Source organism: Hyperoodon ampullatus (genome assembly GCF_949752795.1).
Source record: "Hyperoodon ampullatus genome assembly, chromosome: 20".
Lineage (NCBI taxonomy): Eukaryota > Metazoa > Chordata > Mammalia > Artiodactyla > Ziphiidae > Hyperoodon > Hyperoodon ampullatus.
Window position 1 is genome coordinate 35551220 of NC_136933.1, and position 15962 is coordinate 35567181.

General features: G+C 36.8%; 1 long non-coding RNA gene across 1 annotated transcript in view; it reads left to right on the forward strand.

Annotated features, from left to right (window-relative positions):
- LOC307068602 overlaps positions 1 to 15271 on the forward strand; it is a 137924-nt gene extending 122653 nt beyond the window's left edge. The window contains exon 3 of the long non-coding RNA XR_013811460.1: positions 15188 to 15271. This is a non-coding gene — a long non-coding RNA (uncharacterized lncRNA). The remainder of the gene's footprint in view (positions 1 to 15187) is intronic.
- Positions 15272 to 15962: the final 691 nt, after the last annotated feature.

Here is a 15962-nt window from a genome sequence, read left to right on the forward strand (position 1 = left end):
CAGATCAAGGTGTCAGCAAGCCATGCCCCCTCTGTGGTAGATGCTAAGGAAAGCTCTCTGATCTAGGCCTGTCTCCTCTAACTTCTCATAGTTCCTTGGCTTCTGGGCACATAACTCCAATCTTCATATAGCATTCTTCCTATATATATGTCTCTGTGTCCAAATATCCCCTTTTTATAAGGACATTGAGCATATTGAATTAGGATCCACCTAATTATCTCATCTTAACATGACTACATCTGCAATGATCCTATTTCCAAACTAGGTCACGTTCACAGATACTGGGGATTAGGACTTCAATGTATGAATTTTGGGAGACACAATTCAACCCATAATGCTAAGAAAAGGGGGGAAAAGTTTATATATATATCTGTATATTTACAGTTCCCCACATTCTTCATTCCTTCCCATAGATCAAGTTTCCATCTGGTATCATTTTCCTTCAGCCTGAAGATATTTTTGTACCATTTCTGGCAGTGCAGGTTTGCTAGTGACAAATTTTCTCAGCTTTCATTTATCTGAAAATCTTTATTTTAATCTATGTAAAGGGTATTTTTTTTACTGGACACAGAATTCTGGCTTGATACGTTTTTTCCCATCACTTTGAAGGTGTCATTTAATTGTCTTCTGGCCTCCGTTGTTTCTGATGGGAAGTTGGCCATCATTCATATTGTTATTCTTTTATATCAAGATCTGTCAGCTTAGCACTTTTTATATTTTAAGCCATGTAATTCTTTGCTGTAGGTGGCTTTCCTGTGCATCATAGCGTGTTTAGCAGCACCTCTGGCCTCTACTTAGTTGCCATTAGCACCCCACCTCCACCTTCAGTGTGAAAATGAAATATATATCCAGTTGTCTCAAATATCCTGTTCAGCTTTGTTGTTCCTTATTGTGGGAGAGCATGGCCATTGCCAGTTATTCCATCATAGCCACGTGTGGAAGATTTTCTGATTTGCTCTAGTGTTTAATGAGAGACAAAACAATTGCAGTGAATCTGTTTTCAGTAGAGTTAAAGGACATGCCATCATCTTCAAATCTAGACCAATCAAATACCCCCTAATCTCTAATAAAGTGAACACATCTCCTGATTTTCCTAGCATAGTGTCAGTTAATGCCTATTATTGATAGCTTCTCATTTCACTTTCAAAAATATTCTAGTTTTTACACAACATTGTAAATCAACTATACTTCAATTTAAAAAATAAAAATAAAAAAATCTAGTCTGGGCAATAAATTGCCAGGCTACCCTATTTATACATATTAATAATAATGATTTTAAGTGGGAGAATCCTATATAATCCAACATAATCTTCATTATACAATCATTTTTAGTATTCATTTTGCCTTTTCCAAATTTAAGATCATTATTTCTTTTTAGGAGTAACATTTTCTTTACCAGTATGTAAGTTTGCATACAACCAACCTCTCTGTTTGCTAGTGCTTTGAAATGTTTCAAATGTGGTCAAAAAATGATTTAAGAAACTGCATAACACAGAATAGACTTTTATTAGGATAGTTCTCACATAGGAAAAATGTATCCTATTTACTCACAGATTTCTCTTTTACTAGATTTTTTATTGTCAAGAGACAGCAAATTGCTCTCACTTGCCATGGTTGGTTGGACTAACTCCATGGACTCTGTGTCCAGAGCCCGGTCTTGATACAAATGTGACAATGGACAGAGGCAGTGATGTATTATTGGGAGGACGAGTTAAGACATGTTCTTAGGCCTTGAAGCTCTCTTAGTTTCTCTTACAGCCATGTACATCTTAGCTATCATGACCTTCCGAAAAACACCCTGCAGAAAAAGACATTTATGCAGAGAAAAATGTCCTGTATTTCCTTATATTTGGAAAAGCATGAGTTTCTTAAGGAAAACAGTATTTGAGAGTAATTGCAGCATCTCTGGCCATCAGTGTGACTGCCCTAATTTAAGGGCATCATGTTCTCTGGACTGCATTTCTGGCATGTAGCCAATGCCTTGGTAGCTTAGTAAACATAATGTACGTCCGATACACTTGTTCATTATTTATTTTCTTTGAATATATACCTAGATAATGCAAACTGACAAAGTTGTTTTTCGATCGCCCCATTGTATATCATATTGAAGATGGTAATAAACACTGAACTTTCAAATATTATGCAAATATGTTGTATTTCCATCTATCCCCTGTTCAACAATTTATTATTTTTATGTTTTCATATTGAAAATTATTCATAACCTATTTAATGTCAGACTTGTACCTACAATGAAATATGGAGAACATCTTTCATTAAGTGGAAGGTTTTCTTTTATGATGGTCCTTACAGAAGATTCAAACTGTTAGTCAGAGGTCCTTATTTTGAGAGAGTAGCAGCTTGGGTGCCGTAATATGTTTCTTCTGTTTTAAAACATCCCAGAGAATGCCGTCAGCTCTAAGTTTCTATACCTAGTGTCTCCTAAATCAGATCAGACCATTTTTATATAATGGTTGCAAATGTGTTTTCTTGAATGTTAAATCTGCTTCTGTTTTTCAATCAATTTAAAATGTGTAGAAAAAAGTGTTCTGATTGTATATTATCCAATTTTCATCAGCTGCCGGAAGGAAATGCTGTGAAAATCTGTGATTTAAAACCCTTAAAACTTCTGCTTGAAATGCATGTTTTGTTAACAACATTAGAGATGCAAAGTATCTTAAAACAGAATTTTGATGTCTTTATTAATAACATTTAAAAGTTTTAGGATTTCAGATATTCATAGATTTTGTTCTCCTTGATTTACAAGGTCATGTACTTTAGACCTTTCTATTTCTCCTTTTGGAAATAATTGGAACTGTGAAGGCAAGTGGTAAAAGAAAGAAAAAGAATTGCATTATTAGCGACAATGCTAGCCTTTCTAGGGTTTAACGGAAAAACATATTTTATATTGGCTATATAAATAACCATAAATAACAATAAACACTCAAACCCATTGTGTATAAATCACTTGCCTGTGAGCTGCGTGAAATACAAAAATCTTGTCTTCCGTGAGTTTATAATCTAGTTAAATGAATGAAAATACAACATGCCAAAGGAGTGGTAGACTTAAGTGCTGTAGGGATTTAAAAGAGCAAAAATTGTTTTTTCTTTCTCTACGACTTGATGGCTGAAGTGGGATTTGAGTTAAGGAGTGAAAGTAATGCATAATAGTAATTCATGATGAAAATACTGTTGAATACTAACAAATTTAAGTGTAACATTTTTTTTCTATGATCTTTATGAGTGTCTCATGAACTTTATTTGTTTTTTTAACATCTTTATTTGAGTGTAATTGCTTTACAATAGTGTGTTAGTTTCTGCTTTATAACAAAGTGAATCAGCTATACATATACATATGTCCCAATATCTCCTCCCTCTTGTGTCTCCCTCCCACCCTCCCTATCCCACCCCTCTAGGTGGTCACAAAGCACCTAGCTGATCTCCCTGTGCTATGCAGCTGCTTCCCACTAGCTATCTATTTTACATTTGTTAGTGTATATATGTCCATGCCACTCTCTCACTTCATCCCAGCTTACCCTTCCCCCTCCTCGTGTCCTCAAATCCATTCTCTACGTCTGCGTCTTTATTCCTGTCCTACCCCTAGGTTCATCAGAACCAATTTTTTTTTTTAGATTCCATATATATGTGTTAGCATACAGTATTTGTTTTTCTCTTTCTGACTTACTTCACTCTGTATGACAGACTCCAAGTCCATCCACCTCACTACAAATAACTCAATTTCATTTCTTTTTATGGGTGAGTAATATTCCATTGTATATATGTGCCACATCTTCTTTATCCATTCATCTGTCAATGGGCATTTAGGTTGCTTCCATATCCTGGCTATTGTAAACAGAACTGCAGTGAACACTGTGGTACATGACTCTTTTTGAATGATGGTTTTCTCAGGGTATATGCCCAGTACTAGGATTGCTGGGTTGTATGGTGGTTCTAGTTTTAGTTTTTTAAGAAACCTCCATACTGGGCTCCATAGTGGCTGTATCAATTCACATTCACACCATCACTGCAAGAGAGTTCCCTTCTCTCCACACCCTCTCCAGCATTTATTGTTTGTAGATTTTTTGATGATGGCCATTCTGATTGGTGTGAGGTGATAGCTCATTGTAGTTTTGATTTGCATTTCTCTAATGATTAGTGATGTTGAGCATCCTTTCATGTGTTTGTTGGCCATCTGTATGTCTTCTATAGGTAAATGTCTATTTAGGTCTTCTGCCCATTTTTGGATTGGGTTTTTTTTTTTTTATATTGAGCTGCATGAGCTGCTTGTAAATTTTGGAGATTAATCCTTTGTCAGTGGCTTCATTTGCAAATATTTTCTCCCATTCTGAGGGTGGTCTTTTTGTCTTGTTTATGGTTCCCTTTGCTGTGCAAAAGCTTTTAAGTTTCATTAGGTCCCATTTGTTTATTTTTGTTTTTATTTCCATTTCTCTAGGAGGTGGGTCCAAAAGGATCTTGCTGTGATTTATGTCATAGAGTGTTCTGCCTATGTTTTCCTCTACGAGTTTTGTAGTGTCTGGCCTTATATTTAGATCTTTAATCCATTTTGAGTTTATTTTTGTGTATGGTGTTAGGGAGTGATCTAACCTCATACTTTTACATGTCCCTATCCAGTTTTCCCAGCACCACTTATTGAAGAGGGTGTTTTTTCTCCATTGTATATTCTTGCCTCCTTTATCAAAGATAAGGTGACCATATGTGTGTGGGTTTATTTCTGGGCTTTCTATCCTGTTCCATCGATCTATATTTCAGTTTTTGTGCCAGTACTATACTGTCTTGATTACTGTAGCTTTGTAGTATAGTGTGAAGTCCAGGAACCTGATTCCTCCAGCTCGGTTTTTCTGTCTCAAGATTGCTTTGGCTATTCGAGGTCTTTTGTGTTTCCATACAAATTGTGCAATTTTTTGTTCTCGTTCTGTGAGAAACGCCATTGGTAGTTTGATAGGGATTGCATTGAATCTGTAGATTGCTTTGGGTAGTGTAGTCATTTTCACAATGTTGATTCTTCCAATCCAAGAACATGGTATATCTCTCCATCTGTTTGTATCATCTTTAATTTCTTTCATCAGTGTCTTATAGTTTTCTGCATACAGGTCCTCTTCTCCTTATGTAGGTTTATTCCCAGGTATTTTATTCTTTTTGTTGCAATGGTAAATGGGAGCGTTTCCTTAATTTCTCTTTCAGATTTTTCATCATTAGTGTATAGGAATGCCAGAGATTTCTGTGCATTAATTTTGTATCCTGCTACTTTACCGAATTCATTGATTAACTGTAGTAGTTTTCTGGTAGCATCTTTAGGATTCTCTATGTATAGTATCATGTCATCTTCAAACAGTGAAAGTTTTACTTCTTCTTTTCCAATTTGGATTCCTTTTATTTCTTTTTCGTTTCTGATTGCTGTGGCTAAAACTTCCAAAACTATGTTGAATAATAGTGGTGAGAGTGGACAACCTTGTCTTGTTCCTGATCTTAGAGGAAATGCTTTCAGTTTTTCACCATTGAGAATGATGTTGGCTGTGGGTTTGTCATATATGGCCTTTATTATGTTGAGATAAGTTCCCTCTATGCCTAGTTTCTGGAGAGTTTTTATCATAAATGGGTGTTGAATTTTGTCAGAAGCTTTTTCTGCATCTATTGAGATGATCATATGGTTTTTCTCCTTCAGTTTGTTAAGATGGTTTATCACATTGATTGATTTGCATATATTGAAGAATCCTTGGGTTACTGGGATAAACCCCACTTGATCATGGTGTGTGATCCTTTTAATGTGTTGTTGGATTCTGTTTGCTAGTATTTTGTTGAGGATTTTTGCATCTATGTTCATCAGTGATATTGGCCTGTAGTTTTCTTTCTTTGTGACATCTTTGTCTGGTTTTGGTATCAGGGTAATGGTGGCCTCGTAGAATGAGTTTGGGAGTGTTCCTCCCTCTGCTATATTTTGGAAGAGTTTGAGAAGGATAGGTATTAGCCCTTCTCTAAATGTTTGATAGAATTCACCTGTGAAGCCATCTGGTCCTGGATTTTTGTTTGTTGGAAAGTTTTTAATCACAGTCTCAATTTCAGTGCTTGTGATTGGTCTGTTTATATTTTCTGTTTCTTCCTGGTTCAGTCTCGGAAGGTTGTGCTTTTCTAAGAATTTGTCCATTTCTTCCAGGTTGTCCATTTTATTGGCATAGAGTTGCTTGTAGTAATCTCTCATGATCCTTTGTATTTCTGCAGTGTCAGTTGTTACTTCTCCTTTTTCATTTCTAATTCTATTGATTTGAGTCTTCTCCCTTTTCTTTTTGATGAGTCTGGCTAATGGTTTATCAATTTTGTTTATCTTCTCCACGAACCAGCTTTTAGTTTTATTGATCTTTGCCATTGTTTCCTTCATTTCTTTTTCATTTATTTCTGATCTGATCTTTATGATTGCTTTCCTTCTGCTAACTTTGGGTTTTTTGTGTCCTTCTTTCTCTAGTTGCTTTAGGTTTAAGGGTAAATTGTTTATCTGAGATGTTTCTTGTCTCTTGAGATAGGATTGTATTCCTATAAACTTCCTCTTAGAACTGCTTTTGCTGCATCCCATAGGTTTTGGGTCATTGTGTTTTCATTGTCATTTGTTTCTAGGTATTTTTTGATTTGCTCTTTGATTTCTTCAGTGGCAACATATTTTTTATTAAACCTAGCAACCTACATTGGATATGAAAAATGGTGAAAGTATGATATCAACCAACTAGAGCAGATGATTTTCTTTTTTATAGCTTTCTTTGGCTTCATAGTAATTGATAGAAACAGAAGTACTGAAACTTTGTGTTAATTAGTACTTTATTTAGTTTTTCATATTTTGTTTTACCTGATCTATCAGTCAGTGTTTATGCTCATCCGCAAGTAAGAGATTACCAAAAAATTGTGACATATACATACAGGGATTTATTTTCTCACTTAAAGCAAGTCCCAGGTTATGGCAGCTTCATGATGTCATTAGGAGTTTTCCTCATCCTTCACTATTCCACCCCTGTGGTATTCGATCAGGTCCAAGAGAGCTGCTGGAGCTCCAGTCATCATATCCCTCTTCCAGGCCTACAGAGAGTAGAAGGGACAAAGAAGGATGCCAGCCCTTCCTTTAAGGAGCTTTCATGGAAGCACCACACTTTAGTTTGCTTATATGTCAGTGGCCAAAAGGTAGTCAAATAAGCAACTCTACTGCAAACAGTTTAGGAAATGCAGTTGTCCAGATGGTTACATGACTGCCTAGACTAAAGTTAAGGATTTGGTTTTGTGTTTTGTTTTGTTTTTGTTTTCTTTTGTTTTGTTTTTTGCTATGGAGAGGAAGGAGGTATCAGAGACTAGAGTAGGCACATAGCTGTTTCTGTCATTCGTACTAAACATTTTTCATGTCCGTGGTGCAAATTGTGGCATTACTAAGTCGAAATGAGCCTGGCTGACATTATATGAGGGATATTGCTTATCGAGTTGATATTCTAGGCACCACCCATGCCAGTTGTCCAATTATATGATGATCATGAAAAATTTCATCAAAAATGACTAAACCTAGAATGAGAGTGTTGGATCTCTGGCTGTGTGGTTAATTTATATGAGTGTATGTGTCATTATATTGGTTGGATAGATGGATAGATAGATAAATACATGGGTATGTATATAGGTAACAGGTTGTATAGCTAGGTTGATAGAAAAATAGAGGGAATGAGCTGAGACGGCAGGGGAGAGATGGGGAGAAGAGGAAAGGAACAAAACTAAACTAAGGAATTGGAGAGAATTCTTAGCGATACTTGAAGGATAGTCTGGTCTTGTCAAAATGTACATTTCTGTATTGACCCATTTTGCAGATCGTCTTCTCAGTGCTGCACAACTTTCTGCTCTGGGATGCTGTTTTATTTAAGATCCTTAGCATTATTTGCAGATGATTCTTTATTTCCACATTTTTATTGTTTTTTTTTTTTTTTTTTTTTTTTTTTGCGGTACGCGGGCCTCTCACTGTTGTGGCCTCTCCCGTCGCGGAGCACAGGCTCTGGACACGCAGGCTCAGCGGCCATGGCTCACGGGCCCAGCCGCTCCGTGGCATGTGGGATCTTCCCAGACCGGGGCACGAACCCGAGTCCCCTGCATCGGCAGGCGGACTCTCAACCACTGCGCCACCAGGGAAGCCCCTCCACATTTTTAAATGCTGAGAGTGTACTTCAGTTATGGTCCTGAGGAAGCTTTTTTCTTCTAACATTTTATCTTATGTTGACGTCCTTATTTATTTCTTAACAAGGGAGTAGCTCTATCTATGAATCTCTTCTGAGTGCTTTTTCCTGAGGGTCTGCCTTCTAAGTCACCCCAATGTTGCCTCGGTTGTCTGTAGGCTGCCTTTCCCATCACCCTGGTGGAGGGTCTACTCCCTTTGTGTTAGACAAAAGCAGCTTCATGATGTTATCCTGTATGTTATCCCATTAAACGTCTCTCTGCACGCAAGAGCAAGACTTACTGTTTCACTGTTACAGGTGCAGAAATATGTGGGCCAGGCTATAGAGACCCACACTGCCTAGTGACCTAAATTCAAAGAACAGTATTCGGTACAGTGTGTACAATGAACCACTGTCTTGGTACATCACAGGCGAAAAAGAAAAAAAAAAAATCTCAGAGGAATTTTCAGTGAAAGAGATTACCTCCAACCACATTAAAAATGTTTTCAGGGGGCTTCCCTGGTGGCGCAGTAGTTAAGAATCTGCCTGCCAATGCAGGGGACATGGGTTCGAGCCCTGGTCCGGGAAGATCCCACATGCCACAGAGCAACTAAGCCCGTGTCCACAACTACTGAAGCCCGTGCGCCTAGAGCCCGTGCTCTGCAACAAGAGAGGCCACCACAATGAGAAGCCCGCACACTGCAACGAAGAGTAGCCCCCTCTCACTGCAACTAGAGAAAGCCCGTGCACAGCAATGAAGACCCAATGCAGCCAAAAATAAATAAATAGAATAAATAAGTTAAAAAAAATTTTTTTAATGTTTTCAGGGGCCCTCCTCACTGGTTTTGAGGAATGTAAATTCTGCATCTCTCCCAGCAACATGACAGTCTCACAGAAATTAGGTACAATCAAAAGAAGGTAGAACAGCAGTGAAGGGAATTTGCTGCCAGCTTAGAGAACAAGGTGCCAGGTTACCGAAACAGCACGTCATCTGTTCTCATGGGAATGCATTGAATATCTGCAGTACCATTTCCATTCGTGAAGACATTATTTTTAAATTTCAGTGTACAGCAATAACAATAGTTAATTAGATACATGTTACTTCTTCTTTAAAATATCCTATGCTCATCTAATTCATTTGGTGTCAGAGGTCACGGTGTAGAAACCCCAAATTCTTGTGATATTTATGCGAGGCCTTTTAGTTTTAATCCCTCTTTTAAAACTAGTAGACTCACTTGTGGCACTTGGTTGATTGCACGTTCCAAAGTGATCTGTCAAATATCCGCACCTGTGAGCATGCCTTCATGCACAGACTGAAGTTAAGGAAAGAAAATATGGAAGAAAATATGGGTTTTTTTCATGTGCAGATTGGATTTTAAAAATAAAATTCGTGAACTGCTTTTTAGGGTATCAAGTGAATTTTTCAAATTCAACTCTTGCATAGCAGTCAATGGGGAGGGGATAAATATGATGGGATTTTCATTTGCATTGCCCTTCCTCTTCTCTGAAATAATTTATTATAATTTTCATGAGACTTCATAATATTATTCATTCGCTTCATAATTGGAACGTTAAATGCTGCCCCCTGTTGATTCCTGACCTGTACCAGCCAAAGGCACCTTCCTCTCCTCCTTCTCTCCTATCCGACAAAATAAGTTAGCAAGTTTGATAACCAGGGATAACCTACATCGATGATCCCGGACTTATATATTTATAAAATAGGAGATGAAGTTCCTGCCTTCTTAGAAATAGATGGTAGATTAACAGGCTGAAATGATTTAAAATTTCAAATTTTATGCAAATATTAAGAATTGTTACTGAAAAGGTGTACACAAACAACAAAAGGCACTGGAGAATTAAAATGTAATCATACTTCCATCAGTAACAATTTATCATTCTGACTGGCATAAAAGAGTATTTAAAAATAAACTGTGACAACTTACTGTATTCAATTTTACTACCCAATTTTTAATAAGATAGCAGGAGGAAAAGCCATGATACAGGGTCATTGAATGTCAGGGAAATCGTCTGCAACTAGAGCAATGCCTGTTACTTAGTAGGTGCTAAGTAAAAATTTATTTAGTGAGATCTACTTCTAGACTTTGAAAGCAGATTAAGGAAAAAAATGTACCCTTCCTTTAGTAAAGATTTGTATAAACTCAGGAAGAAGTTTCAGTTTGCCTGGTAAATGACATATTTTATTTCTTTGGACAAATTCAGTAAAATCTACAAAGCACTGAATACATCACCTACTATGGCCAACTTCCAGCGCCAGCCCAAATGGGATTATGAAGTCATTCGGATTTTATAGGGTCAGGTCAGTACTTCTGTCCCTGAAATATGACTCGTGTTTTGTTTATTTCATCTTATCATTCTGTTTTTTTACCCAAGCTAATTTGGGTTGTAATGAGAATAACTCATTGAACTAGTATATGATAAAATTGCCTTGGACTAGAAGCTAGGATTCTAGCGGAAGTCCCAAATGTGAACGTCTTCGTCCCTACTCTTCCTGTTTGGGGATAATTTGGCTCTACTTCTGCTCCATATTCACAGGAGGATTTATTTTCTGACCACCTCTTTAAAAGGGTAGCACAATTTAGAATACAGTTTTGCGATATGAAATTTAAAAAGTCAATCATTGAGGCAGGCATAACGATTCAATCAGTTATGTTACTTCTCACTAGTTTTCTGAACCGGACACCAGTAAGATGAAGGAAACTTAGTGGAAGTAATTAACAGAGAAAAGTTAAGGAAAAGGGGAATGTAAAGAGAATAAGTTTAAACACATTAGTCCAGAAAGAAGACGAATACATTATTCCAGGGAAAAGTGATACTGGAAGCCAGGAAGGCAGGGTAATATTTATTGACCACCTACTATGTATGAAGCATTATTCTATGTCGTGAAATATATCCACTTGGTCTTAAATTTTGACCCCCTTAGCTTATCTTGCTTTACTTTTATTAGCATTAGTAGCAAATATTAAAATGGTGCCAAGTCAATGAAATAGAACAAAACTATGTCTCCTGGAGATTTGTAGAGCTATGGCCCAGAAAATGCCAAAAACTTACTATCAGATGTTCACCTTTGGGCTGCCTGGGTTTTCTGACTTTGGCAGCCAAATGAAGTGATTGCAGGAACTGTAACATATAAACTAAACGATGAATATATTCATCTCCTTGCTGGGCATCTGAACCATAAAATTAGCCTAATTTTTAGCTTCAGGCTCTTGATGATGTTCTTCCCAATTACTATGATTATCTTTTAAACGTTTCCTCACATTCATGTGACGTCTATGATTTTGTAGACTGTTGAGTGAGGGGGAAATAGGCACACAGTACAGAAAGTCAGAAATTGCAGGGTGAAAATACTCTCGTGTAATTTTGAGTTAATTCTGGAAGTTCAAGGACTTCTGCGGTCCCCCTGTTTGCCCGCAGAGTTAAGGCTGCAACACCCTGGCTCTCCAGGCTCCGACTTTAGGAGGAAAACCCTTTGTAGAGGGCATCTGCTCAATTCTAATAATAAATTTTAAGGGAGGGACAGAATCGAAATGAGCAGCAAATGGATTAATTATTCCTCTGCGTGGGACCTGGGAATTCATTCATTGTGTGTGTTCCTCATCACTTTGTGTACTCTTGGGCTTCTGCAGAAATGTTAAATGAGAGATGAAAGGGGGAAGATTTTATTTTGTCAACGTTGGAATTTCAATTTAAGTATTCCAGAAGAGAGAAATATCCCGAACACTGGGACCTGTACACAGTGTATCACCTATGGCCCTCTTCTTGGAATTAGAGTTTGAAGATTCATAATCTATGGGGTCCATTCTCAAGAACATCATAGTCCAGCTGGGAAACACCCAGATTCTAATCCTGAATTTGCCCCTACATAATTGTATCACCTTGGACACTTAGTGTGAAAGATGTCATTTGTAAAATTAGAGGATCGGAACAAATTATTTCTAAGTTCTCCACTTCCAAAATTTTGTTATAGATTATTATAGATTTCTGTTGTTGGAAAGGACTTAGAGATACTTTAACAATTTACTTACGTAGTCCAACACTTTCTTCCAAATTGGTCCAATAGGTGGGTGAAAGTTGAAAATGCAGTTATAGCTTAGAGTCATGCACATAGAGATAATTACTTAAAATATCAAAATGAACGGGCTCTCAAAAGGTATGATTAAGAGAAGCAGAGAAACGGTATAAAATGATTTCAAAACAACCACCCAAGCCAAATCAACCACCTTGAAAGTTGTTAATCAACAATTTTTAAATTCTGATCATAGGTCTTTTAAAAAATGTATACATATTCCTGGGTATTTTGACCCTGTCCAAGGTTATGGCTCATTTTATGTTTCATTTTGTATTTATAATCTATTGTGCTTATTGTATATTTCCTTTCTTTGCAACTAATTTTTTTGTTTAATAGCATGTGTAGTTCATCTAACATTTCAAATTGTGGGTGAAAAACCTGTTTCTCTAACCGAATTGTAGCTCTCCAGAGGTAGAATTTTGTACTAAGAACGTGTGTATGTGTGTATGTGTGTGTGTGTGAGTATTTAGCTGAGTGGAAGAGAGGCTCATCGGCTCCTCCAAATCATCCATGTTAGGCGTGTTCTGAAAATTAATGAGCATACTCCTAATACTGGAGTCCATCCCACTGATCAAACTATTTTTACATTGTAATTTTTACAAAGAATTTGAGACAATATCCAATTTTTCTTCAAACCGATAGCAAAATAATAAAACTATAAATAGAGATAGAAGATTAGTGCCAGGGACAAGGAGAACATAAATATGCCAGTCATAAGACGAGTCTAGTTGCTGAGCTCATATTTTGTTTGAGCTTTCTGGTAGCCAGAGGAAATAAATAGGAACATGTTCAGTTATCAGGCTCTCATTAATGGATAGGAGGAAGCATGCTGCTCCCTCAGGGGAAATAACACATTTTGATAAACACATTAAACAGTTGTGTTCTCCTGACAAAATCCTGTGGAACTCTTCTCATTATTTACACTGAATTCCAGATGTATTGATTATTTTTCACGGCACACTGATAGGTTTATCTACCAACAGGACATCATATGGAACTTTGCTTCCCAGATAACAAACTAGTTATTGGGCTGGCCCAGTTAGTTCAAAGTCTCCCGGCTTGAATATAGAAATAACAAAGTTAAAATTACTGACTATAATTACTGTTTTCCCTTTCTTTTCATTTTTTAAAAAATTTCTTATTATGGTAAAATATCCATAATGTAAAACGTACAATTTTAACCGTTTTTAAGTGTACAATGCAATGGCAGTAAGTACATTCACAACACTGTATAAGCATCACTACTATCTATTTCCAGAATTTTTTCATCATCCCAAACAGAAATTCTGTACCCATTAAATGGTAACTTCCCGTTTCCCTTCTCCCCTCTACTAACCTGTATTCTACTTTCTGTCTCTATGAATTCCCCATTCTGTGTACCTCATATAAATGGAGTCATGTTATACTTGTTCTTCTGTGTCTGGCTTATTTAACTTATAAAGTTTTCAAGGTTCAACTATGTTGTAGGACATATTAGAATTTCATTTCTTTTTATGGCTGAATAATACTTCATTGTATCTTTTCTTTTTTAAAATATAATTTTACCTCTTCAGTCTTAAGGGTTTTTTCCTGTTCTTTGAGTTATCAAAATACTAGCAAACAATTCTAAAATATCAATTAATCTGTTAAATACTTCCACGTCATTTTCTCAATTACTTTGTTTATGTCAAGGTTTTTTATTTGATATTAATTCCTTATCTATCATAATTTGACTTTAAAAGAAAATACTGTTTCTCTACTCACAACACTTCTGACACCAAATGTGTGTATTTTCCACACCAAGCAATTCTGCAGTTCTCTGCAGACACCAACGGGGTGTCCTCCAGTTTAATTCAATTCTGATGCTACCTACCTAGAATTATAGTACAGGCCCCACAGGTTAAAGGCTCAGTTCCAGAAGACTTCCCCCGGTTGCAGGTGCCATCCACAAGTAGTCAGTCACTTCTGTCGGAGGTGGCTACAAATCAGGGTGCCCCATGACCGTCTCCTCAGATTTGATAATTTGCTACAGTGACTCACAGAACTTGGGGAAACACTTTACTTAATTATTGGTTTATTATAAAGGATATTATAAAGGATACAAATGAACAGCCAGTTGAAGACGTATATCAGGTGAGATCCAGGAGAGTCCCAAGTGCAGGAACTTGGGCTCCTGTGGAGTGTAGGGTGCACCACCCTCCCAGCACGTGGATACTTCACCAACCTGGAAGCTCTGTGGACTTCATTGCTCAGGGGATTGATGGAAGTTCCATTACGTAGGTGTGATTGATAAAATCATTGGCTGTTGGTGATTCACTCAATCTCCAGCCCCTATTCTCTCCCCAGAGGTCAAGGGTTGGGCCTGAAAGTTCCAACCCCTTAATCACATAGTTGGTTCCTCTGACCACCAGCCCACCTCCTGAAGCTACCTAGGGGCTTTCAGCAACCAGTCATCTCATTAACATAAACTTACAGAGGGTTGAGTGGGCTTATTATGAATCACAAAAGATGTTCATCTCACCCTTTTCACTCAGGAAATTACAAGGGTTTAGGAACTCTGTGCTCCCGGAACTGGGGACGAAGGCCAAATCCGTACTTCTTGTTATATCACAATATTACAGACTTGGAAGTTCCATTGCAAGCAAGTCTCCCTATAGTTTTTCATGGAAAAAATGTTGAATCCTATTTTTGTTTGTTTATTTTAAAAAATTCCAAACTTTCTAGATCTTTGTGTCAAAGGTGTTTTATGTGACATCTTCCTTAGGACTCCTCTTTGATCAGTACAATTATGAAATAGTTTTATGTTGCCCTTTGTATAATTTATAAGCATTGTATTATAAGTTGTACTTTGTTTCCCCTTGAACTAAATAGCTACTTGCCCCCCAAGAATATGTGCTAGCTTTGGATATTGAAAGCTTCTGTCTCATTCCTACAGTCTAAGAAGAAACTCTGCAAAGTACAAAGAACATGGAGGTTCAAGATTTTTAAACCACTGACTAGAATCTAAGCAGTATAACCTCAACTTGGGCATGAAAAAAATAAAATCAGTCCTATAACTATGCCTCCATTTTATTTGAACCATGTAAAAATAATGCATAAGGGACCAAGGCTTATATCAAATAACAATATCTTAACCAAGTTGAAGCTCTAAAATGCACATTGAATCCAAATTCAATAATTAAATATTGCCTGTGAAATATTTTTCTTCTTGGGTATACCTATTTGTTATAGCATGCTAACATACTGACATGATATATGTTTTCACTGAGACCTTCTTAGAGATAAAATATTTGAAGAACAAACTTAAGGAAAATAAGCTTATTGTTCTAAATAGGGGGTTGAAATTCTTCATATGTATTTTGAGCCAAGTCTTCTTTTACATGAACCCTTCAATAGCTAGAGAAGGCTGCTGGGGAAATCTCTCGCTGTATTTTCTCCTGCAACTTCTGCTTCATTGTGGTTTGCTAATAATTTTGGAAGTAGCTAGATATTAAATTAAATACAACTGTATTCTAATTCTGAAGGAAACTTTTGAAAGAAATACTAGTCCAATACATGAAAATGCATTAATTAAATGCATTTAAATTATTTAAATTCTTGGATTTTTCTTGGATTCTTTAATTTACAGTATTAATACTTAAACGTTTATATGTAATCTATATATCTGGCTAATATGTATGATGCACATCGAGTCCATCATGGACATGTAC